This window comes from Eumetopias jubatus, unplaced genomic scaffold, assembly GCF_037043125.1.
Source record: "Eumetopias jubatus isolate StellerSeaLion01/CBP00866 unplaced genomic scaffold, mEumJub1_p1.0 scaffold_5, whole genome shotgun sequence".
In the NCBI taxonomy this organism is placed as follows: Eukaryota; Metazoa; Chordata; class Mammalia; order Carnivora; family Otariidae; genus Eumetopias; species Eumetopias jubatus.
This window is the reverse complement of record NW_028274811.1, coordinates 27,002,738-27,025,759: the sequence shown is the minus strand read 5'-3', so window position 1 is coordinate 27,025,759 and position 23,022 is coordinate 27,002,738. Positions and strand designations below refer to the sequence as shown.

At 50.5% G+C, this 23,022-nt stretch overlaps 1 protein-coding gene and 1 pseudogene across 1 annotated transcript in view; both read left to right on the top strand.

The window, feature by feature from the left end:
• Nucleotides 1-23,022, top strand: part of FSTL4 (follistatin like 4) — a 398,358-nt gene that overhangs the window by 258,852 nt on the left and 116,484 nt on the right. The window lies entirely within an intron of this gene.
• LOC114209522 (RWD domain-containing protein 4 pseudogene) lies at nucleotides 1,690-2,410 on the top strand (annotated as a pseudogene).

Sequence of the window (23,022 nt, the reverse complement as noted above, 5' to 3'; positions counted from 1 at the left end):
CTTCTGCTCCTTCGGTGTAAATTATCCGAAAGTCACGTTGCCTAAGGATCAATTCGTCTGTCCCCAGTTGGCAAGCATGGGTAAGGGTGCGGGCGTGGCAGGTACAGTCACTGCAGGAAGGGTGCCCACGCTCCCTGTCCCTGTCCCCCGCTGCTATGGTACAGCAGGCCCCAGCTGTTTTGTGGGTGTGTGCCACATGTTGGAAAGCATAAGTTAGTGCCAGGGGGCAGTTAATGTTGAAAATCAAGTGCGGGGTCTGGACCCTGATTGCCACAGCAAGAGGGATGGCTTTCTAGGAGTGGAGAAATGAGTTATGCCCGGAAGGGCAGGTGAGGATGCTGCCCAGGAGAGTGCTTCACATGGAGGGGACTGGCAGCAAGGCCTCCAGGCCCAGCCCTGCCGTCCGTCCTGCTGCCCAGACGTCACTGGGCTGGGAGGTGTGGCTGCACAAGGGTCTGTCCTATCCTCTCTGAGCAGGTGACCCTTGGTGCCCATTTCTGGGTCACATAAGCCAAACAGCCAGGGCTGTGGAGGTTGAGTTGTACCTGAGCCTGAAGCCTCATTTCAGTCCTCACAACCTTGGGAGCCAGGGCAAACTGGGGCAGAACAGGCAAGGGCATGGTCTGTGACAGGGTCCTAGGGCCTTACTAACTGGCCCTGACCCCTGGGGCTCCAAGGAGGCCAGCCCCCTGTGTGCCAGGGCCCATGGCAAACCCTCAGCAAGAACAGAGTGCCTGGGCAGCCACCTCCACACCAATACCTCTTCGCCAAGAGCCACCAACTGCCATCCAGGCCTGTGAGGTGGGGCAGTATTCCATGGGACAGCATTTCAGAGCCACGCCCACAGAGCCCGTGACGGTGCCTTAGCTCTGCGGTGAGCATGCATCAGATTCCTCTCGGGAGCTGAGTATGGGGGTGACATAGGATGCCCCAGGACAGTGAGGATCTCCTGACCCTCAGCCTCTTCCATTCCTTCCTAAGGCTGCTCGCAAAGCCCGTGCTACACCCATCCTCCTGCCCAGAGACCCAGGCCTGAGCTAAGAAGCAACATGTCCAGGGAAGATGGACAACATGGTGCCTGGCCAAAAGGATGCCCAATCCAAGATGACTTGTTGACCAGAGGGACCAGAGAAGCTACAGCTGCGCCACATCAGTGACCCTCTCCTAGGAACCACTGACTCCCAGCCAGGCCACGCCCTCCTCCGTGTACCCCGGCCTGGGCCTGGCCAAGGACAAAGCTCCTACCCAAAGCAACTGATAGCTTTCAGCTGTTGAGGAACGCCAGGTCACCTCTTTTACATGAGCATGTTATCGGGGCGCCTGGGTGGCTCAGTGGGTTGAGCATCTGACGCTTCATTTCTGCTCAAGTCATGATCTCAGGGTCGTGAGATCCCACATTGGGCTCCACTCTGAGCTCAGAGTCTGCTTAAGATTCTCTCTCTCCCACCCCGTCGCCCCGACGCCCCACCCTCGGCGGCCTCCGGCTCCCCGCTCCCCGCGCACAGACCCCCCGCAGGCGGCTTCGCACTGCCCAGAGGCGGGTGGCGTGCGTGACTCTCGTCCGCCGTGCGAGGGGTGTGCCTCCCGCAGCCCAGGGCTCGGAAGGGGGACGCCCCGGGCTCGGGGCCGCTGCTCTCCCTTTCTCGTTGTCGCAGACGCCCTCCCGGGGGGCGTCCCACAACCGGCACGATGAGTGCCAACGAGGACCAAGAGATAGAACTGGAAGCTCTACGTTCTATTTATGAAGGAGATGAAAGCTTCTGGGAATTAAGTCCAGTGTCATTTCAATACAGGATAGGTGAAAATGGTGATCCCAAAGCCTTCTTAATAGAGATTTCCTGGACAGAAACATATCCCCAAACACCTCCAATTGTATCTATGGACGCTTTTTTTAACACCACCATATCATCGGCTGTAAAGCAGAGCATATTAGCCAAGTTACAGGAAGCAGTGGAGGTCAATCTCGGGACCGCCATGACCTACACATTGTTTGAATATGCCAAGGACAGTAAGGGGCAGTTCATGGAGACTCACCAGCCTGTGAATTCTACGATACCCATAAGCAGTATCATCTCCGTTGAAACTCCTAATACAGCCCCATCGAGTAAGAAAAAAAGAAAAAAAAGAACAGCTTTCAAAAGCAGAGAAACATAAGCTGGCAGATAAAACACATCACAGAGGAGAACTGCCTCGAGGATGGGACGGGGTTGATGTGGTGAAGCATTGAAGCAAAACTGGCTCTAAAGATCATGAATAGTACTTGGAATTGAAGACAAGGGAAGAACATCCTTTAAGAAGTAAACTGGGTTCAAAATCCTTCATTACTCTTTTCTGGTATTGAGGTGGCTTTTTATAAAACAGAATTTTTTTGTATGTTTCTTATGTAAAAAACGTTTTAAGCTGAAAGTTCATGAAGAGATCTGGTTGTATTAAATTATTTTCACAAACTTGCCTTAAAAGGTGAAATGTTAAAAAAAAAAAAAAAGATTCCCTCTCTCCCTCTGCCTCTGCCCCTCCATGCTTGCACTCTAAATAAATAAATAAGCATACTATTCAAGTATAACACACAGAGAAAATGAATAAATCATAAATGTATAGCTCAATGAATTTTTGGAGAGAGCATATCTTGTGACCAGCCCCTGGGGCAAGAGAGAGAATCTTACCAGCACCCAGAGGCGCCACCTGCTCTGCCCCATTCACGTCCCCACGCAAGTGTAACTGCTGCTCAGGTTGCCTTTGGGAAGAGGAGAGGACATGACAAATCAGAGAGGTGGCTAAAGCCAACAGTGTCACTAAGAGGAGGCCCCAGGAAGAGGGGCACCACGGCAGAGAGAGGGGTCCAGAGGGTGAAGAAAACTCCACAAGAATATGGAAGAAAATGACCCCGTCTGTGTGGCAGGCACAGACCGACGGTCATGCGAGCACAGCACTTGGAACAGAAAGCAACTCCCTAAGAATTGAAGAGTATGGTTGCAATGTCAGCTTGGACCTTGGACCATTCTAGACTCCACGCTGAAACGAGAAGAGACTTTTGAATGGGAGCAGTAAAAATTATTAGTGGTGTCAAAAATAAAGCTCTGTTGGTCCTCGGGCTCTTTTCTGCCCCAGAGGTCAGCCATGGGGCACTGAAGGCCCCTCTGAGCTCAGGCGGGGGTCCAGCCACTCCGCACTCCCTGAGAACAGCTGTTCTCTGGTGGCTCTGTGTCTGAGGGCCCTGAAGAGCATCCTGCAATGGGGACCTTTCCAGATTTTCTTTCCTACCATGCTCAGACACCACCCTCCATCTTACCCCTCTGGGTCACATGGGAATGCTCTCACTGAGTGCAGCTGTGGCCCCCTGAAGGGACACCGGCCCTGGAAAGTGGTTGCCAGTCACTCCTCCCAACTGGAGGCCCTGGAGATCCCCATCTTTGGGGATCCCCAGTTTTTCCAGGCACTGGGTAAGAGGGTCAGCCCAAGCCCTGGGCCCCTGAGTCAAGGCGGCTGGCAGGAAGAGCCCCTCACGTGGGGCACAGTTTCTCCCTCCGCCTCCTGCTATCGAGCAGCCTATTCTCTCCATGATTATGGCTCGCGGGGTCTCTTTGCAAGCATGGAAGGCTAGAATTTGAAGGGAAGGGAGCTGGAGCTGGAGCAGGAAAGGCCCCAAAGGGTGTGCGCACAAAACGCCAGGCAGGTGGCAGGCCGGCTCGGGTCTCAGGGCTGAGAGCCGCAAGCTGAGGACCACTGCCCCCACCTGTCCGCCCCCCGGGGTGCTCTGAGCGGCCCGCGCTCTCCTTGGGAGAGTCCTGCAGGGTAGCTATCGCTCCCATCTCTGGTGGGTCCTGAGCCCTCTTAAAGCTCCTGAATGCATTGTCATGCCACACAAGGCAATATCAAGGCCATTCCTGGCATCCGAGAAGTTAAGAATAAGGAGGACGTGGAGGGCAAAGCGATTTCCCAGCATGTGCATCTGCTGAGAGAACCTCCACCAGCATGCCATCGGGCTCCTGGCCCAGCCTGCCGGGGAGGGAACCGAGCAGCCCGCCGGGCGCTGAGCCGTGCCTGGAATAGCTCCATTTGCTGCAGGAGGAGGGGCCTTCTGAGCGGTCAGGGGAGCCACAGCCTGGTCTCCCCACTCAGTGCCCCCTGCCCGCCCTTCCCTGTCAGCCCCTGGCTCCTCGTGTTGCTGGGCTCTGGGATCTGGACACGAACCAGGGCCTCCACGGCCTGCTCACCAGCCCAGACACGGCCCGCCTGGGGCCGGCTTTCACAGAGATGAGTCTCCGCTGCTCCCTCCACAGGGATGAGTTTCCAGGGTGGTTAATCCCCAGAACAGCGGTGCGGACGCGGGGAAGAAGAGCCTCCCCACCCTCCTCCCAGCAGCTCGAGCACTGGAAAGAATCCAAAACTCTCCCCCAAAGATTGTGTGGTTCTCCTTCAGAACTTGTTGTGGAGTTTTGTTTTGTTTCACGTTGACCTGGGATTTACTGTCAGTCCCATAAGTCAGAGGGGTTCAGATAAATCTTCAGACCTCAGAATCTCTGTTCAGGTGATTCTTCTCTGCAATGCCATTTCCTGCCAAGCCCATGTCAAGGCACGAATCCCCGGCTTAGCGCACATGCTCTTTTCTGAGACATTCTCAGGCAGTTTCCCTGTGATACTTTTCCTTCCAAAGTAAATGTCCCCATGAGCCCAGCAAAGCTTCTACAGGTAGAAACGTGGGACGTGCTAAAATGTGAGCAGTTCTTTCCTGGAGACCGTCGCTCGATGGCATGGATTTGCAGTCTACAGACCCCTCCTACACAGGGGGAGCATCTGTGCTGGTTGCCTCTAAAACCAAGTGGCTCCTTGGCTCAGCTCAGAAGCTGAAGATCGCTGTGTCTGAGCAAACAACCCCGAGCCAACACCGTGGTGAGGAAAGCACCACAGGCCGTGCCAGGCATACGGAACAGGTGCTCAGAGGCCTCCCCGGCCCCAGGCTCCTCACCTGCTGGCCAGAGCACTCGTGCCCTCCCCAGGGATGTCCTGGAAGAAGAGAGACAGAAAAGAGCCCAGATCTGCAGAAAGGGGGAAGGAGGCAGGTCCTGGCCCTTTCCCCCGTGGTGCCTACGTGAGGCCTCTTTCCTCAGTGGGGCATGCGCCAAGATGAAGCCTCTTCCTCAGGGGCTGCTGCCCGCTTCGTCCCGAGGACCGGGTGGGCTCCATGGCCCCAGGATGTGGCTCTGCGTTCTCTGCCTCCCCACGCTTGGCCTTCATAGGCTGGGGCTGTACACAGGTATGCACGTGTGCATGGCATATCCACAGGGCCACTCACTCCCGGGTGCACTCCACGCTCTCCCACTATCTTAAACATCTCAGGACTAAGGACTGTCAAAAGAAGTAAGACCACCACCTTACACCCACTGGGATGGCCCCTGTCAAAAAAACAAAAACCAAAAAACAGAAAATAAATGTTGACAAGTATGTGGAAAATTTGAACCTTTGTGCACTGTTGGTGGAAATAGAAAATGGCACAGGCCACTTTGGCAAATGGTATGGTGGTTCCTCAAAAAAAAAAAAACTTAAAACTGGGGCACCTAGGTGGCTTAGTCAGTTAAGTGCCCAACTCGTGATTTTGGCTCAGGTCATGATCTCATGGGTCGTGAGATGGAGCCCCATGTGGGGCTCTACGCTCAGCAGGGAGTCTGCTTGAGATTCTCTCTCTCCCTCTCCCTCTGCCCCTCCCCCCTTGTGTGTGTGTGTGTGTGCATGCGCGCGCTCTCTCTCTCTCTCAAATAAATAAATCTTTCCAAAAAAGGTTAAAAATAGAGGCACCTGAGTGGCTCAGTTGGTTAAGCGTCTGCCTTCAGCTCCTGGGATCTAGTCCCGCATCGGCCTCCCTGCTCAGCAGGGAGCTTCTCCCTCTCCCTCCGCCCCTCTCCCCACTCATTCTCTCTCTGAAATAAATAAATAAAACCCTAAAAAAAATAGAATTACCATATGACCCAGCAATTCTTCTAGATATATACCCAAAAGAATTGAAAGCAGGGTCTTGAAGAGATATTTGTACATGCATGTTTATAGCACTGTTACTCATCATAGCCAACACCTGAAAGCAACTCCATGTCTACTGACTGTTGAGTGGAGAAGTAACATGTGGTCTATGCATACAGTGGATATTTTCAGGTTTATAGAAGAAGCGAATTCTGACATGCGACAAACATGGATGAATCTTAAAGACATCACGTGAAGTGAAGTAAGCCACTCACGAGAAGACAAATACCGCGTGATTCCACTGGCACGAGATAACTTCAAGTAGTCAAAATCATAGAGACAGAAAGTAGAATGGGGGTGGCCAGCAGCTGGGGGAAGGCGGGAATGGGGGCTACTATCTCATGGGTACAGAGTTTCAATTTTACAAGATGGAAAGAGTTACGGAGATGGATGATGTTGATAGTCGCACAAAATTATGAATATATTTAACGCCACTGAACAGTATACTTAAAAATGGTTAAGATGGTAGATTTTACATTATGTATATTTCATCATGATAAAAAAAAAAAAACTGGGTAAAAAAGAAGGCCACAGATTCTAATTGTTCACATAGATCACTTTTCTTTAACCCTGTCAGACCCAAAGCCACCTTTTCATGGCAAATATTTTATAGAGCCCCTGTATCATCTCGAAATGAGTATGTGTCTTTTTTTTTATTTATAAGTGGAAGTTTTATTTTTTATTATTTTTTTAAATTTAAATTCAATTAGCCAACACACAGTACATCATTAATTTTTGATGTAGTGTTCAATTAGTGGCGTATAACTGGAAGTTTGTATTTCTTTTTTTTTTAATTTTTTTATTGTTATGTTAATCACCATGCATTGCATCATTAGTTTTTGTTGCAGTGTTCCATGATTCATTGTTTGTTCCTAACACCCAGTGCTCCATGCAGAACGTGCCCTCCTCAATACCCATCACCAGGCTAACCCATCCCCCTACCCTCCTCCCCTCTAGAACCCTCAGTTTGTTTTTCAGAGTCCATCATCTCTCATGGTTCGTCTCCCACTCTGACTTATTCCCCTTCATTCTTCCTCTCCTGTTATCTTCTTCTTTTTCTTTTTTCTTAAAATATGTTGCGTTATTTGTTTCAGAAGTACAGATCTGTGATTCAACAGTCTTGCACAATTCACAGCGCTCACCGTAGCACGTACCCTCCCCAATGTCTATCACCCAGCCACCCCATCCCTCCCACCCCCCACCACTCAGCAACACTCAGTTTGTTTCCTGAGATTAAGAATTCCTCATATCAGTGAGGTCATATGATACATGTCTTTCTCTGATTGACTTATTTCACTCAGCATAACACCCTCCAGTTCCATCCACGTCGTTGCAAATGGCAAGATCTCATTCCTTTGATCTTTGATTTGATGGCTGCATAATATTCCATTGTGTATATATACCACCTCTTCTTTATCCATTCATCTGTCGATGGACATCTTGGCTCTTTCCACAGTTTGGCTATTGTGGACATTGCTGCTATAAACATTGGGGTGCACGTACCCCTTCGGGTCCCTACATTTGTATCTTTGGGGTAAATACCCAGTAGTGCAATTGCTGGATCGAATGGTAGCTCTAATTTCAACTGTTTGAGGAACCTCCATACTGTTTGCCAGAGGGGTGGCACCAGCTTGCATTCCCACCAACAATGTAGGAGGGTTCCCCTTTCTCCACATCCCCGCCAACATCTGTCGTTCCCTGACTTGTTAATTTTAGCCATTCTGACGGGTGTGACATGGTATCTCATTGAGGTTTTGATTTGGATTTCCCTGATGCCGAGCGATGTTGAGCACTTTTTCATGTGCCTGTTGGCCATTTGGATGTCTTCTTTGGAAAAATGTCTGTTCATGTCTTCTGCCCATTTCTTGATTGGATTATTTGTTCTTTGGGTGTTGAGTTTGAGAAGTTCTTTATAGATTTTGGATACTAGCCCTTTATCTGATATGTCATTTACAAATATTTTCTCCCATTCTGTCGGTTGTCTTTTGGTTTTGTGGACTGTTTCTTTTGCTATGCAAAAGCTTTTTATCTTGATGAAATCCCAATAGTTCATTTTTGCCCTGGCTTCCCGTGCCTTTGGCGATGTTTCTAGGAAGAAGTTGCTGCGGCTGAGGTCGAAGAGGTTGCTACCTGTGTTCTCCTTTAGGATTTTGATGGACTCCTGTCTCACGTTTAGGTCTTTCAACCATTTGGAGCCTATTTTTGTGTGTGGTGTAAGGAAATGGTCCAGTTTCAGTCTTCTGCATGTGGCTGTCCAATTTTCCCAACACCATTTGTTGAAGAGACTGTCTTTTTTCCATTGGACATTCTTTCCTGCTTTGTCAAAGATAAGTTGACCATAGAGTTGAGGGTCCATTTCTGGGCTCTCGATTCTGTTCCATTGATCTATGTGTCTGTTTTTGTGCCAGTACCATACTGTCTTGATGATGACAGCTTTGTAATAGAGCTGGAAATCCAGAATTGTGATGCCGCCAGCTTTGCTTTTCCTTTTCAATATTCCTCTGGCTATTCGGGGTCTCTTCTGGTTCCATACAAATTTTAGGATTATTTGTTCCATTTCTTTGAAAAAAGTGGATGGTATTTGGATGGGGATTGCATTGAATGTGTAGATTGCTCTAGGTAGCATTGACATTTTCACAATGTTGGTTCTCCCAATCCATGAGCATGGAACGTTTTTCCATTTCTTTGTGTCTTCTTCCCTTTCTTTCCTGAGTATTTTATAGTTTTCTGAGTACAGATCCTTTGCCTCTTTGGTTAAAGTTATTCCTAGATATCTAATGGTTTTGGGTGCAATTGTAAATGGGATCGACTCCTTGATTTGTCTCTCTTCTGTCTTGTTGTTGGTGTATAGGAATGCCACTGATTTCTGTGCATTGATTTTATAGCCTGCTACTTTACTGAATTCCTGGATGAGTTCTAGCACTTTTGGGGTGGAGTCTTTTGGGTTTTCCACATACAGTATCATATCATTTGCAGAGAGTGAGAGTTTGACTTCCTCTTTGCCGATTTGGATGCCTTTGATTTCTTTTTGTTGTCTGATTGCTGTGGCTAGGACTTCTAATACTATGTTGAATAGCAGTGGTGAGAGTGGACATCCCTGCCGCGTTCCTGACCTTAGGGGAAAAGCTCTCAGCTTTTCCCCATTGAGAATGATATTCGCTGTAGGTTTTTCATAGATGGCTTTTATGATATTGAGGTATGTACCCTCTAACCCTATACTCTGAAGAGTTTTGATCAAGAAAGGATGCTGTACTTTGTCAAATGCTTTTTCTGCATCTATTGAGAGGATCATATGATTCTTGTTCTTTCCTTTGTTAATGTATTCTATCACGTTGATTGATTTGCGGATGTTGAACCAGCCTTGCAGCCCAGGGATAAATCCCACTTGGTCGTGGTGAATAATCCTTTTAAGGTACTGTTGGATCCTATTGGCTAGTATTTTGGTGAGAATTTTTGCATCCATGTTCATCAAGGATATTGGTCTGTAATTCTCCTTTTTGATGGGGTCTTTGTCTGGTTTGGGGATCAAGGTAATGCTGGCCTCATAAAATGAGTTCGGAAGTTTTCCTTCCATTTCTATTTTTTGGAACAGTTTCAGGAGAATAGGTATTAATTCTTCTTTAAATGTCTGATAGAATTCCCCTGGGAAGCCATCTGGCCCTGGGCTTTTGTTTCTTGGGAGATTTTTGATGACTGCTTCAATTTCCTTCGTGGTTATAGGTCTGTTCAGGTTTTCTATTTCTTCCTGGTTCAATTTTGGTAGTTGATACATCTCTAGGAATGCACCCATTTCTTCCAGGTTATCTAATTTGCTGGCATAGAGTTGCTCATAATATATTCTTCTAATTGTTTGTATTTCTTTGGTGTTGGTTGTGATCTCTCCTCTTTCATTCATGATTTTGTTGATTTGGGTCATTTCTCTTTTCTTTTTGATCAGTCTGGCCAGGGGTTTATCAATCTTGTTAGTTCTTTCAAAGAACCAGCTCCTAGTTTCGTTGATCTGTTCTACTGTTCTTTGGTTTCTAGTTCATTGATTTCTGCTCTGATCTTTATTATTTCTCTTCTCCTGCTGGGTTTAGGCTTTCTTTGCTGTTCTTTCTCCAGCTCCTTTAGGTGTAGGGTTAGGTAGTGTATTTGAGACCTTTCTTGTTTCTTGAGAAAGGCTTGGATTGCTATATACTTTCCTCTCAGGACTGCCTTTGCTGTATCCCAAAGATTTTGGACAGTTGTGTTTTCATTTTCATTGGTTTCCATGAATTTTTTTTAATTCTTCTTTAATTTCCTGGTTGACCCATTCATTCTTTAGTAGGATGCTCTTTAGCCTCCATGTATTTGAGTTCTTTCCGACTTTCCTCTTGTGATTGAGTTCTAGTTTCAAAGCATTGTGGTCTGAAAATATGCAGGGAATGATCCCAATCTTTTGGTACCAGTTGAGACCTGATTTGTGACCTAGGATGTGATCAATTCTGGAGAATGTTCCATGGGCACTAGAGAAGAATGTGTATTCCGTTGCTTTGGGATGGAATGTTCTGAATATGTCTGTGAAGTCCATTTGGTCCAGTGTGTCATTTAAAGTCTTTATTTCCTTGTTGATCTTTTGCTTAGATGATCTGTCCATTTCAGTCAGGGGGGTGTTAAAGTCCCCCACTATTATTGTATTGTTGTCAATGTGTTTCTTTGCTTTTGTTATTAATTGCCTTATATAATTGGCTGCTCCCATGTTCGGGGCATAGATATTTACAATTGTTAGATCTTCTTGTTGGATAGACCCTTTAAGTAGGATATAGTGTCCTTCCTCATCTCTTATTACAGTCTTTGTTTTAAAATCTAGTTTGTCTGATATAAGGATTGCCACCCCAGCTTTCTTTTGGTGTCCATTAGCATGGTAAATGGTTTTCCATCCCCTCACTTTCAATGTGGGGGTGTCTTTGGGTCTAAAATGAGTCTCTTGCAGACAGCATATTGATGGGTCTTGTTTTTTAATCCAATCTGATAGCCTGTGTCTTTTGATTGGGGCATTTAGCCCATTTACATTCAGGGTAACTATTGAAAGGTATGAATTTAGTGCCATTGTTTTGCCTGTAAGGTGACTGTTAACTGTATGTTGTCTGTGTTCCTTTCTGATCTTTGCTGCTTTTAGGCTCTCTCTTTGCTTAGAGGACCCCTTTCAATATTTCTTGGAGGGCTGGTTTCGTGTTTGCAAATTCCTTTAGTTTTTGTTTGTTCTGGAAGCTTTTTATCTCTCCTTCTATTTTCAATGACAGCCTAGCTGGATATAGTATTCTTGGCTGCATATTTTTCTCGTTTAGTGCTCTGAAGATATCTTGCCAGTCCTTTCTGGCCTGCCAGGTCTCTGTGGATAGGTCTGTTGCCAATCTAATGTTTCTACCATTGTAGGTTACATATCTCTTCTCCCGAGCCGCTTTCAGGATTTTCTCTTTGTCTCTGAGACTCGTAAGTTTTACTATTAGATGTTGGGGTGTTGACCTATTTTTATTGATTTTGAGAGGGGTTCTCTGTGCCTCCTGGATTTTGATGCCTGTTTCCTTCCTCACATTAGGGAAGTTCTCTGCTGTTATTTGCTCCAATATACCTTCTGCCCCTCTCTCTCTCTCTTCTTCTTCTGGGATCCCAATTATTCTAATGTTGTTTCATCTTATCATATCACTTATCTCTCGAATTCTGCCCTCGTGATCCTGTAGTTGTTTCTCTCTCTTTTTCTCAGCCTCTTTATTTTCCATCATTTGGTCTTCTATATCACTGATTCTCTCTTCTGCCTCATTTATCCTAGCATTTAGTGCCCCCATTTTTGATTGCACCTCATCGATAGCCTTTTTGATTTCGACTTGGTTAGATTTTAGTTCTTTTATTTCTCCAGAAAGGGTTTCTCTAATAACTTCCACGCTTTTTTCAAGCCCAGCTAGTATCTTTAAAGTCATGATTCTGAACTCTAGGTCCGACATCGTACTAATGTCCGTATTGAGTAGGTCCCTGGCTGACGGTGCTACCTCTTGTTCTTTTTGCTGAGGTGATTTTTTTCGTCTTGTCATTTTGTCCAGAGGAAAGTAGATGAATGAGAGAACAAAATGCTAAGAGGTTTACAACGTCCCCAGGAAATATACTGTATACAAATCAGAAAAGACCTGAAACCAGGGGAAAAGAAAGAAAAAAGAAAGAGAAAAGAAAAAAAAAAGAAAAAAAGATAAAAACAAAAACAGAACAATACAAAAAAACAGAATATGATCAAATATGATCAGGCTGGTGCATAGATCAGTGCCACACACTAGATTTTGGGCGTATTTTGGTCTGTTAGAAAAAAGTGCCTCCTAAAATTTTAAAGGAAGAAAGACATATATGTACAAAATAAGGGTTGATACAATAAAGGGATGGAAGATGACTGTAAAGATGAAAATTATAAAAGATTTTATAAAAGGACTTGATAAGATAAGAAGTTGTTTGAAGAAAGAAAGAAGATTTAAGAAAAAAAAAGGAAAAAGGGAGAGAATGTGATCAGGCAGGAGACTAGAACAAAGCCATACACTAGCGATTTAGGGTATATTTTGATCTGTTAGAAGAAACTGTATCTCAAAATTTTAAAGAGAGAACAACTTATATATATATGCCAAAAATAAGGGTAACTACTATGAAGGGATAAAATATGACTGTAAAAATGAAAAATAAAAATTGTTTGTTTTTTTTTTTAAAAGGGATTGATAAGATGTTGGTTGAAAAAGGGAAAAAGAAAAATAAAATAAAAAAGGAAACAGTGAACAAAAATTAACTTCGATGAACTAATGAATCATGGTAAAAAAAAGCCATGAATTCTATGTGCAGTATTCCCCTAGCGCTGGAGTTCTCCCGTTCTCCTTGATCGGTAAACTTGGTCTTGGCTTGCTGGCTGTTCTTGCTGATCTTCTGGGGGAGGGGCCTGTTGCTGTGGTTCCCAAATGTCTTTGCCAGAGGCTGAATTGCCCCGCCCTTGTTGGTCCGGGCTAAGGAAGCTGCTCCAGTTTGCTCTCAGGAGCTTTTGTTCCCTGCAAGCTCTCGGTAGGGCTTTGGAGGACCAGGGTGAAAATGGTGGCCTCCCAATCTCCGCCCGGAGGAGCTGAGAACTCGGGGCCCCGCTCCTCAGTGCGCCCCCAGAGAAAAGCAGACACTCCCGTCTCCCTGGTCTCCGGCCGCACTCCGTGCTCACCCGGCCTGTGACCGAGCGTTTCTATCTCTGGCACCCGACCCCATGTGGAGTCTCCAAACCCAGCAGATCCCTGCGGTGCGCTCCCGCGCCGCTCCTCCCTGGGAAGGAAGGGGAGTCTCCCCAGCTCTGCCGCTTGTGGGGTCCCTGCTGGAGGAGCAGTGGCCCGACTGGGCCGCGGATCACAGTTTATGGCCACCCCGAGCTGAGAGCCCGCGCCTCGGCTCCGTCTCTGCAGCCGGCTTCCCCGCTCTGATACCTGAGAGCTCTGGCGTACTCAGGCACCCCCGGTCTTTCTGTGACCCCAAGGGTCCTGAGATCACACTGTCCCGGGAGGATTCCACCCCCCGCTTAGCCACTGCAGCGACGTCCCTCAGCTGAGCCAACTTCTAAAAGGTCCGATTTTGTGCTCCGCGGCTCTAGCACTTGCCAGAAGCGGCCGGCGGAGGCCCCTCCCCCGCCGTCTATCCTCCCGAATATCGCCTCGGATTCACTTCTCCGCACGTCCTACCTTCCAGTAAGTGGTCGCTTCTCTGTTCAGAGAGTTGTTGCTACTCTCCTCTTCGATCTCCTATTGAGTTCGTAGGTGTTCAGAATGGTTTGATCCCTATTCAGCTGAATTCCTGAGACCAGACGAAATCCAGGTCTCCTACTCCTCCGCCATCTAGCTCGGAAGTTTTCGAAATGAGTATGTGTCTTATTCAAACTTAAAGGAGAAATATAAGAAAAGTAGGAGGGGGGCACCTAGGTGGCTCAGTCGGTTAAGTGTCCGACTCTTGATTTCAGCTCAGGTCATGATCTCGAGGTCAGGAGATCAAGCCCCATGTCTGGTATGCGTGGAGCCTCCTTAAGATTCTCTCTCCCTCTCCTTCTGCCCCTCCCGACCTCCGCGCTTGCACATGCTCTCTCTCTCAATCTCGAAATAAAGAAAGGAAGAAAGAAAGGAAGAAAGAAAGGAAGGAAGGAAGGAAGGAAGGAAGGAAGGAAGGAAGGAAGGAAGGAAGAGAAAGAAAGAAAGAAAGAAAAGAAAGAAAGAAAGAAAGAAAGAAAGAAAGAAAGAAAGAAAGAAAGAAAGAAAGAAAGAAAGAAAGAAAGAAAGAAAAAGAAAGAAAGAAAGAAAGAAAGAAAGAAAGAAAGAAAGAAAGAAAGAAAGAAAGAAAGAAAGAAAAAGAAAAGTAGTAGGAATAAACTATGCCTTTCGATATGTAAATGTTTAGACACCAGGTGCTTATACTGACTCAGAGTAGTCAGATGTCAGCACTTACTATGTGGATCCTATGAACACAGCAGCTGCAGATGGAGCCTGTGACGGGCATGTTATGTTGACACTTTGAGTACGTAAGTGACATTGCTTTTGGAGCTGTGATGCTCCAAAATGGTGAACCATTCTTGACAAAGTTGTAAACAAAATTTACAGCTGAGGTCCCCCTCAGCTCTGTAACCCCTCGAAGACCATAAGCAGCTCAAGGCTCAGAGCAGTGACATTCCTAGGCATCACTGACTGCTGAGGAGCTACATTTTCTGCATCTTGATAGCAGGACCCTTCCCTTTGGTTAGGTGTTTGAGGGGATGGAGTCTCATCCATTCAACAAAATGAATGGAATTACGGAAGGCAGGGGTGGGGCCCTACACTCTCCTCCCTCAGGAGCTGCAGCTTTCCGCCTGGTGGCGGTCCCTTCATCCAGCACTCCTGTTTCTCCTCCTGGAGCGTGTGAGGGGCAGGGCAGGAGTGCGCAGGCGCTGGGCTCGGGACAGGGCCATGGGAGAGCCAGAGTCTGCGTGGAGTCTGTGTCCTCCTTCCAGAAGGAATCAGTGACTTGTTAAGGATCCTAGTTGCCTGTGTGTTTCCTGCTAACACAAGAGTAAAAACTCAGGCTCTTCCTGCCAGAGGGCTTTAGCATTTATTCAAGTTTTCAAACATTACTCTTTCACTCCAGGGCCACCTGATAGATGTGCCAGTCAACCATTAAAAGTGTCTGTGGAACCCTCTCCCAGGAATCCAACCAATTTTGCTTCCTCTAATAGGAATAGAAGAGAGGATTGTAAATGTCAGATGGCAGATTGTATAGCAACATCAATTGAACCAGGCATTCATGAGCAAATGTACCATTTATCTCACAAAGGTCTGGGTGGTTTTGTTAATTTCAGTTACCTGATACTGGGGCGAACATTGAGATGAGGCTGCGTCCGCAGGTCAGGCGCGGGGAGAGCTGGATGCTTCCCCCTGCACTGGAGCTGCCGCAGCTGTGGAAGGAGCCACGTGGTCTGCGTGCTGGGTAGGTTGGGCCCAGGCAGGGCCAAAGGCCATGTGGAGTCTTGGTCTTATTCTGTTTGTGGACCCAAAGTGGGCCCTGTGCCTTCAACCCAGAGCATTCGAAGGCAGCTGGGATGACTCCTAGAGCACCCAGGGGAAAGAACAGGGGACACTGACGGAGGACAGGTGTCCAGCCTTTGGGACCTGGAAGGATGAGGGGCTCCTAATGAGTGTGGTGAGCCCATTGTCGGTGCTGGCGTTAGGACTCATGGGTGAGGAGGGAACCCGGGTGGAGCTGGAGGGACGGGAGAAAGGAGGTCAGCAGAGTACCTCCGAACCGTGGGCAGGCAGCAACTCACCAGTGTCCTCATGGTCGGGGCCCATGCCCACCATGGGGTACCATGGCCTGGTGCTCTAAGAGAGTGAAGACCTTCACTCAGCAGACACAGAGGTGTTGGAATGCGATCTAAGGAGGGGACAGGCTGGGGACAAGGACAAGATGAGAGTGTGGGGCTTGGAGCAGACAAACACAGCTCCTTAGAGGTGGGCTTTGGCGGCAAGGTCAGATTTAGAGAGGGGGCCTTTCGGGAAGGGGGCACCTGGGAGCAAAGCCGGTCGGCCTACTTCTGGAAGGTAGGGGAGTAGCCAGTAGCTGTGGCTTAGGTCAGAGTGGAAGGACCTCCCCAGGGTGCTTGAGTGTGGGTGATGGTGACCCATCTGCTCAGCAGTTACAGGCCTCAGGTGCCAGCCAGCCGGGGGTCACCAGGTGGTGTGACTTAGGGCACACCTGTTCTTGTTGGGGATTGTGAGGAGACTGTATCACGTGTGCTTCACTGTCTCCTAGAATTTTCAGAATTCTGTGACTTGGTCAACACCATAAGCAAAACTACATCGTGTTAGCAAAAGACTATCCTGAAGATAAACCCACTGGTTTTGGCATTTATTGTTAATTGAATTTTCTCAGAAATGGCAGCAGGAAGATTGTTAATGTTCATGAATTTACATCGAATTAAACATCTGTTCCTCTTAAGCTAAACTCCAGTAAAGTTATGGCGGCTCATAAATTAGATCTGGGAGTAAAAGGCTTCTTACTCTTTGCACAGCTTAGTGGTTTCAAAATAGACCTCAGAATGACACATTGCAACTGAGACCATGTAACACAACCACGTTCAGCCGTGATGTCGGTGCCAGACGATTAAGTCAAGTTTTTGCTTTGGTGGTAAAGATCGCAGCTTGGTTGGGCAGCAGTGATATTACTCAGCAGGCAGGCTGGGGACAGTGTGGGAAGTAGGGCTGCTGCTGTTTGGGTGCGGGTGGGGGGAGAGTCTGCCCGTGAGCAGATCCAGCAGCAGCCAAGGTTGTAGGCACGTCCAGTCTCTCCCTTGGGCCCCTCTGGGGGTTTCCACATGAGGGTCTCAGGGCCCAAGCCTAGGTGCCGGGCCACCCTGCCAGGTCCAGGAAGGACTAGCGTCCAGTGAGTGTGGCTCGAGGGTATGGCTGACTACCGTGCAGTTCATGAAGGAATGGCCTGCGTGTGGTTCGGGAAGGGAGATGCCATAGCCACAAGCTGGTGTCTCTGAGCACAATCCACCAACCCTCTCCTCAGCACTTCCTTCCTTCCCATTTCCCTGTCCCTTAGCCCACACCCATCCCCGAAAGGATTGCTGGTGTTAGTAGCAGAGTTCCTTCGGATCGAGTAATCTGTCCTGAGCTCCCTTGTCCAGTAAATTTGGGGTTTATAGGGGACTCCTGACGTGCAGGGCTGCCCCACTGAGGGATGGCCATCAAGGGGTGCGGTCTTCACAGTGGCCTTGGACTCCCCCCACCCCCTGCGGCCCCCCCACGCCACCTGTCCATAAAGCACAGAGGGTCCCCAGCGTCAGCGTTGTGCTCACTTACTGATCAGAACCCTAGTATGGAATTGGACCTTTCCCCAAGCTGTTCTGTGGCTGAATTCCCCCACAGGCCTCCCTGCCTGAGCTGCTATTCCAAGCATGAGTCCCCCCAGCCACAAACACATTATCCTCCCGTCCAGCTCCAGAGGGAGCTGTGTGTGCCCACCAGGGGGGTGACTCGGAGAAGCCACCTCTGTGCAACCTCGTATCCAGTGGGGCACCAGTCCCTCTGTGACTTCCCACCTTGCCACCGCCACCCCCAGGCTGGCCATGCCAGACTTCATTCTGTGGGGCCACCACTGCAGGTTTTGGGGTGCCCCAGTGGACGAGATAGGGTCCACGCCCCCTGGCAAGCACAGGGCAGCTTGGACGCCAATGAGCATGGCTTCACGTGCCACCCGCTGGAGCTGCCCCGCCACCCCCACATCACACGCAGGGCCCTCCCACAGGCACTGGCGGGACAGATGACATGGGCTCCCAGCCCCCCCCCCCCCCCCCGCCGAGTTCCAGACCTCGGTCACTGTGGCTCAGGGGGGCTGGGATCATCCTCTCTCCTCTGGCCAGGCTGCCACCGTTCTCTGACCCCACAGGCTGTGCCCATTCACCCAGGGTTCCACAGTCGTCCAGGCAACAGGCATTCAGTGAGCACCTTCTGCGTGCAGGTGCTGGGGCTGGGTGCTGGGCATGTGCTGCACCAAGACAAGAGCCTGGCCTTGGGGGGCTTCCGCTGTCCCAGGGCAGCCTGACCTTCAGCTGTGAACAGATAGGAACGGGGAGAGAGGCTGGACAGAGTGTAGCAACAGAGAATGGGGGCAGCACACGGGGGATCTCTTCACATGGGTGGTATGTTGGGGGAAGAGGCCAAAAGACTTGGTGAAGGAATGGCTGGGGGTGAGGGAGGCAGAGAGGCAGCCAGGGCTGGCCCAAGCCGAACCCTCACCACCCTCCCTCCCTCCCTGGGGCCAGGTGTCTCCAGCCCACCCCCTCACCTGCCTGCAGGTGCCTCCTGTGTCCAGAACCTAGGCCTCTGTCAGGGGCCTTGACCACACGGCCTGTCCCTCACTCTCAGTTAGAACCTGAGCTTCCCGCTGCCTGAATGGTGTCTCCCCCCACCCCCACCCCAGCCACACTGCACAGACCTGCTTCCCTTGACTCTTTGGAGCCCCTAGCCCTATCCACACCTGCAACTGGAAGCTTCACCTGCCTCAGAGTGAAGATGGTCCCTTTGAGGTCCCGTCCAGCAGGGGCACGTGTGGCTAATGGAATATTCACGATGTCTCCCTTGCTTCCCTTTGTTCTGCACTAGAAAGTGTTCCTTTGATGGACATTTAATTCCAGAGGCTGCTACCTGCTTCCTATCTCTCTTTGCTCAAAAAATTAAATGTGGATGTGCCCATGCTCCTGCTATAATAATCTCCCTCGGCGTGGAGGGAATATGGCTGGGACGGGAGAACATTAGAATCTTCACAGAGGGACAATTATTGAGGGAACTAGATTAATGAGATGTCATAACAACTTAGCTAGATCTGTGGCTGACCTTTCTCATGGAGAATGGGCTTGATAAATGTAGTTCATTACCAAGTTCTGACATGAAAATAGGATCACACTCTGGGCTTCTCAGCAGGCTGATCAATATTTTATCTGCCAAAGCAGCCCTGGTCTGGGAGCAGAAGGAGCCCCCCCCCCCACAACGGGCGCTGGCAGGAAGCCTGGGGCCAGGGCTGGGGGCCGCCCCGGTGGCCACTGCACATAGAGGGCCCCAGGCTGGCAGGAAGGTAGCTGGGCTCTTCCAAGGGCCTGTCGGGCTGTTTGTCTCTGTCAGGCTGACCGGGCCATAAGCCTCCCTCCCTGAGGGGTCCCAGAGTGTCGGTGGCCCTGGGCATCAGTGAAAGGGACAGTGACAAATGAGCCATGCTCCAGCTCGCCTGGGGCGTCAGGCCTACTTCATCCCAAGAAGCCCTCAGGCCTGGCTGACTACTTGGACTCTGCAGAGAGTCCTTTTACGTTTTCTTTCCCATCATGACCCCGGACGGTAGTGAGGGATTATTACTGCCCCCATTCTGAGGGAGGATGTGGAGTCAGGAAGGGCAAGGAAATGAACACCTTTCTTAGGGTCTCATAGCTAGTCAAGGTAGAACCAGATGGTCTCCTGACTCCCTGTCCAGTGCTCCATCCAGCCTTGTGATGACCGTCATTGATGGGGCTGATCAGCAGCCTCTGATGAAGTCACATGCCAGGTTGTTACAGGGTGGTTCCATCATCCTGGCTTCCTTATGAGACAGTCTGCCCTGGAGCCACGAGACTCAGTTGTCACCCATAGTCCCTGATTAACTCACTCAACAAGCGTCTCACACCTTAGTGCTATGTGCGTAACTGTCCAGTCAGTCCCATGGAGGGGATATGACAGACGCTAATGCCCCATCCGGATTCCCTCAGTCAACCCCCAAGGTTGTGTGCAACTCTGGAGGACAGCTGCCCATGACCCTGACCGACAGCATCCAACCTTGGGTCCCCACATCTTCATCCTCGGGGCCCCTGCGGGCCTCAGGAACGGGCTCGGTCCTCATGTGGGGAGTCCAGAAGTGCTAGACGGGGCGGTGTGTAGTGCCCCAGAAGCAACCCTTGGCCAACAAGGGTCGGAAGTTGGCGGAAGAGTGCCCCGCACCCTCACACCTGAGTGGAGCAGCTCTGAGGCCTGCTGGACACAGTCTCTCGAAGGTTCTGTGGCACCAAGCTCCAGCTGCTTGGCATCCCACCCTTCATTGGCTTTCCCCCTCTCCGGTCTCACTTCCCTCTTCCTTCTGTGCATTTCTTGGGATCATCTCCAAACATACTACTCAGTCTAGGTCCTTGCCTCACAGGCTGCTCTGCGGGAGCCCAGAGCCCAACCTGAGAGGACAGGCTCACAAAAAGCCATCCACACTGGGCAGAGAGTAGGAAGCTGGAGACAGGGAGGCGGTTCTGTGTGTGCAAGTGGGAGGAGCAAGGCTTCCCAGCAAAGGAGGCTGAGCTGGGCCCTGAAGAAAGCAGAAAGAAGAGAAGGAGAGAAAGTCTTCGAGAAGGCCCCGAGACAGCCGTGCCTCGGCTGTGGTCAGAGCTCAGTGAGCTTATGGGTCCGGAGGGGACCTCCCTGGAACTCCCCAAGCCTCATCGGAGGCTTTGACCTAGCCAAGGCTACCCTTATTTGTGACACAAATCTCTCTTTACCTGGAAGCCACCAAGACTCAGAGGAAACATTTAAATGACTTTCCTAGCATGTGGAGAGAAATGTTTGCAGGGTGGATTGTGTCCATCCCGCTGATGCACACAACAGGTCCCCTCTACATCCCAGCTCGGCAGCCCCTGCTGAGCTGGCTCAGGCAGAGCCCCCAACATCACACGCAAGCATCCTGCTCTCCAGAGTTCTCTCTGGAAGTCCCAGCAGCCGTGGATCGGCTAGTGGGGAAGTGAACTCTACTCTAGGCTGACTGCACAGGCAGCAGGAAGCAGCCCTGGTGCGGGGCTCCCAGGCTGGGCTGGCCGTTGCCATTCGCACCAGCATCATGGTCAGCACACACAGGGACCCGGGGAGGAGGGTTGTGGCCCCCAGGCCTCTGCCATGCCCCCTCCAGGGACCTTCCCTCCAAAGGGCCAAGGGTCCAGAGGGCCAAAGGTAAAGCCTGGGCTCTGCCCTACTTCAGAGACAGGTGATCCTTCTCACCCCCTGGGACCCAGGCCCACCCCCAAATAGGGGCAGGGATGCTAGATACAGTGATGTCTCAGCAGGGACATGGAGATTTGGGTGAAGAGCATTCCAGATAGAGGGGGAGTGAATGCCGAGCCATGGGCAGGAGCACGCTCGAGTGGCTGGTCTACACCCCCACCTCTTCCTGTGCCCTGTGTGGGCTTGCTGGGTGGGGGTCAGGGACGAACCAGTGAAGATAAGAACCCAACCCCGGGGTATTGACCCTCTCTTGTCCAAGCTGGGGAAGGGAAAAAGGAAGATCAGAAAGCAGAAGCTGCGTGGGCCAGGCCTCGGGGCTCCGTGAGGTGGACAAGGGCCAGCCAGGGGCTCAGCTCATCTGGTTCCTGGGCTCTGCATCCCCTGCGCAGAGGGCCCTGCTTAACCCCATGCCAACCACTGGGAGGGGGATTTGAGTGATGTCTTTTCTTTCTTTGTATTCATCGGTACTTTCCAAGCATTCTCTGATGGACACAAATTTCTTTTCTATAAGACAACTATTTAAAACCAGCAGCAGCATGCAGAGCCTTTAGCTAAAGGCCAGGCCTAGCCGATCCACAAATGCCCCCGGCTCCCCGTCGATGAACCACTCCAGTCTGCTCCCGTGGTGACACCAGGGGGCGGGAAGGAAAAAACACAACTGGGGCTTGGTAAGCTATCCCTCATATGGGCCTTGCTAGGCTGCTCTGTGTCCTGGAACGAAGGCCTGCCTCGGGTGGGGAGAGGTTGCCAGAGGACTGTCGTTGCTGGAGATGGAGCGTCAAAGGGTGTCCCAGTGAGAGGGTGGGGACTTCAACTAAAACGGCCAGTTCCATGGGTACAGAAATGCCACCGTTGGGTGTCTTCCCTCTGGTGGTCATGACTCCCCAAAGCCACAGGGACACTAGAGGAACTCAGGAGCACTGGGCCAATGGCTTCGTTATTTGAGATTCATGCAACGTGCAACTGCTTCTGGGACAAAGAAGGATTTAGGATTCCCTTCCAGGAGCCCCCTGGTTCATCTCTGGCCCCACACACCCCAGGCACGGTGAGGGCCCTCAATAAGGACAGAAGGACGAAGGAAGTGCCTGGCATCCCGCCTTTGCCCCACATTCCCCTCCAGCCTTGTCTCCTTCCCCCCACCCCCCACCCCTGCCCCGCACCAGCTTTCTCCAGACACTGTGCGGCTGGCTTCTGCGTGCGTCCTTCCTGCTGTTGGTCTTCCCTCCCCATCCTTCATCCTTCAGGGCTCATGCTGGACTGCCCTCCCCGAAGGAGGCTGCCTTCAGCCCAGCCTCATGAGCTCCCCCTCTGTGGGCACCTCCGACGCCCAGGACGGGAAGCTCTATTGTGTCCCAGCATGCCACCGGCATCTGGCACATACTTGGAATGTAAATGCTGGCAAAGGGTGGGAGCGGCATGGCCGGTGTGGGCCCTAGCAGGGGGCAAGGCCAGGGGCCCGGGGAGCAGACCCTTCCCCACCCCTTTCCTCCAGATTGATTTCTAGACATGTGCATACCTTCCTGACCAGGAGGAGTGTACTGGGCAGTGCCAGGGTGGAAAAGCCAGGAGCCTCTGAACTCACAGGGAACTGTAGGGGTGTAGGTGGAGGAGGAGCAGAGCCTGGAGAGATGGCTTCGGTTCCCCCCGACGGGACCCACCTCAGTGCTTCCCCTGGCCTGCCAGTGTGGGAGCCCTGCCTGGCAGCAGGCAGCTCACAGGGGATGTGTGCCCCAGCACGGTCCGTGAGGAATGAGATGCATCTGCCCAACCCACTCAGCCCCGCCCCTCCCTCAGGGAGCCCGGCTCTGCGTGGTCCCGGCAGGTCTTCCCACCGGAGCCTCACTCGCCATCCACACCATTCCTATACTGTGTCCTCACTTCTGCTCCATCTGCCGGGACTGCAGTTCAGCCTGCTGGAGGCTTTCTTCCCCTTGCCCTAAACTGACTTTTATCCAGGCCCAGGAAG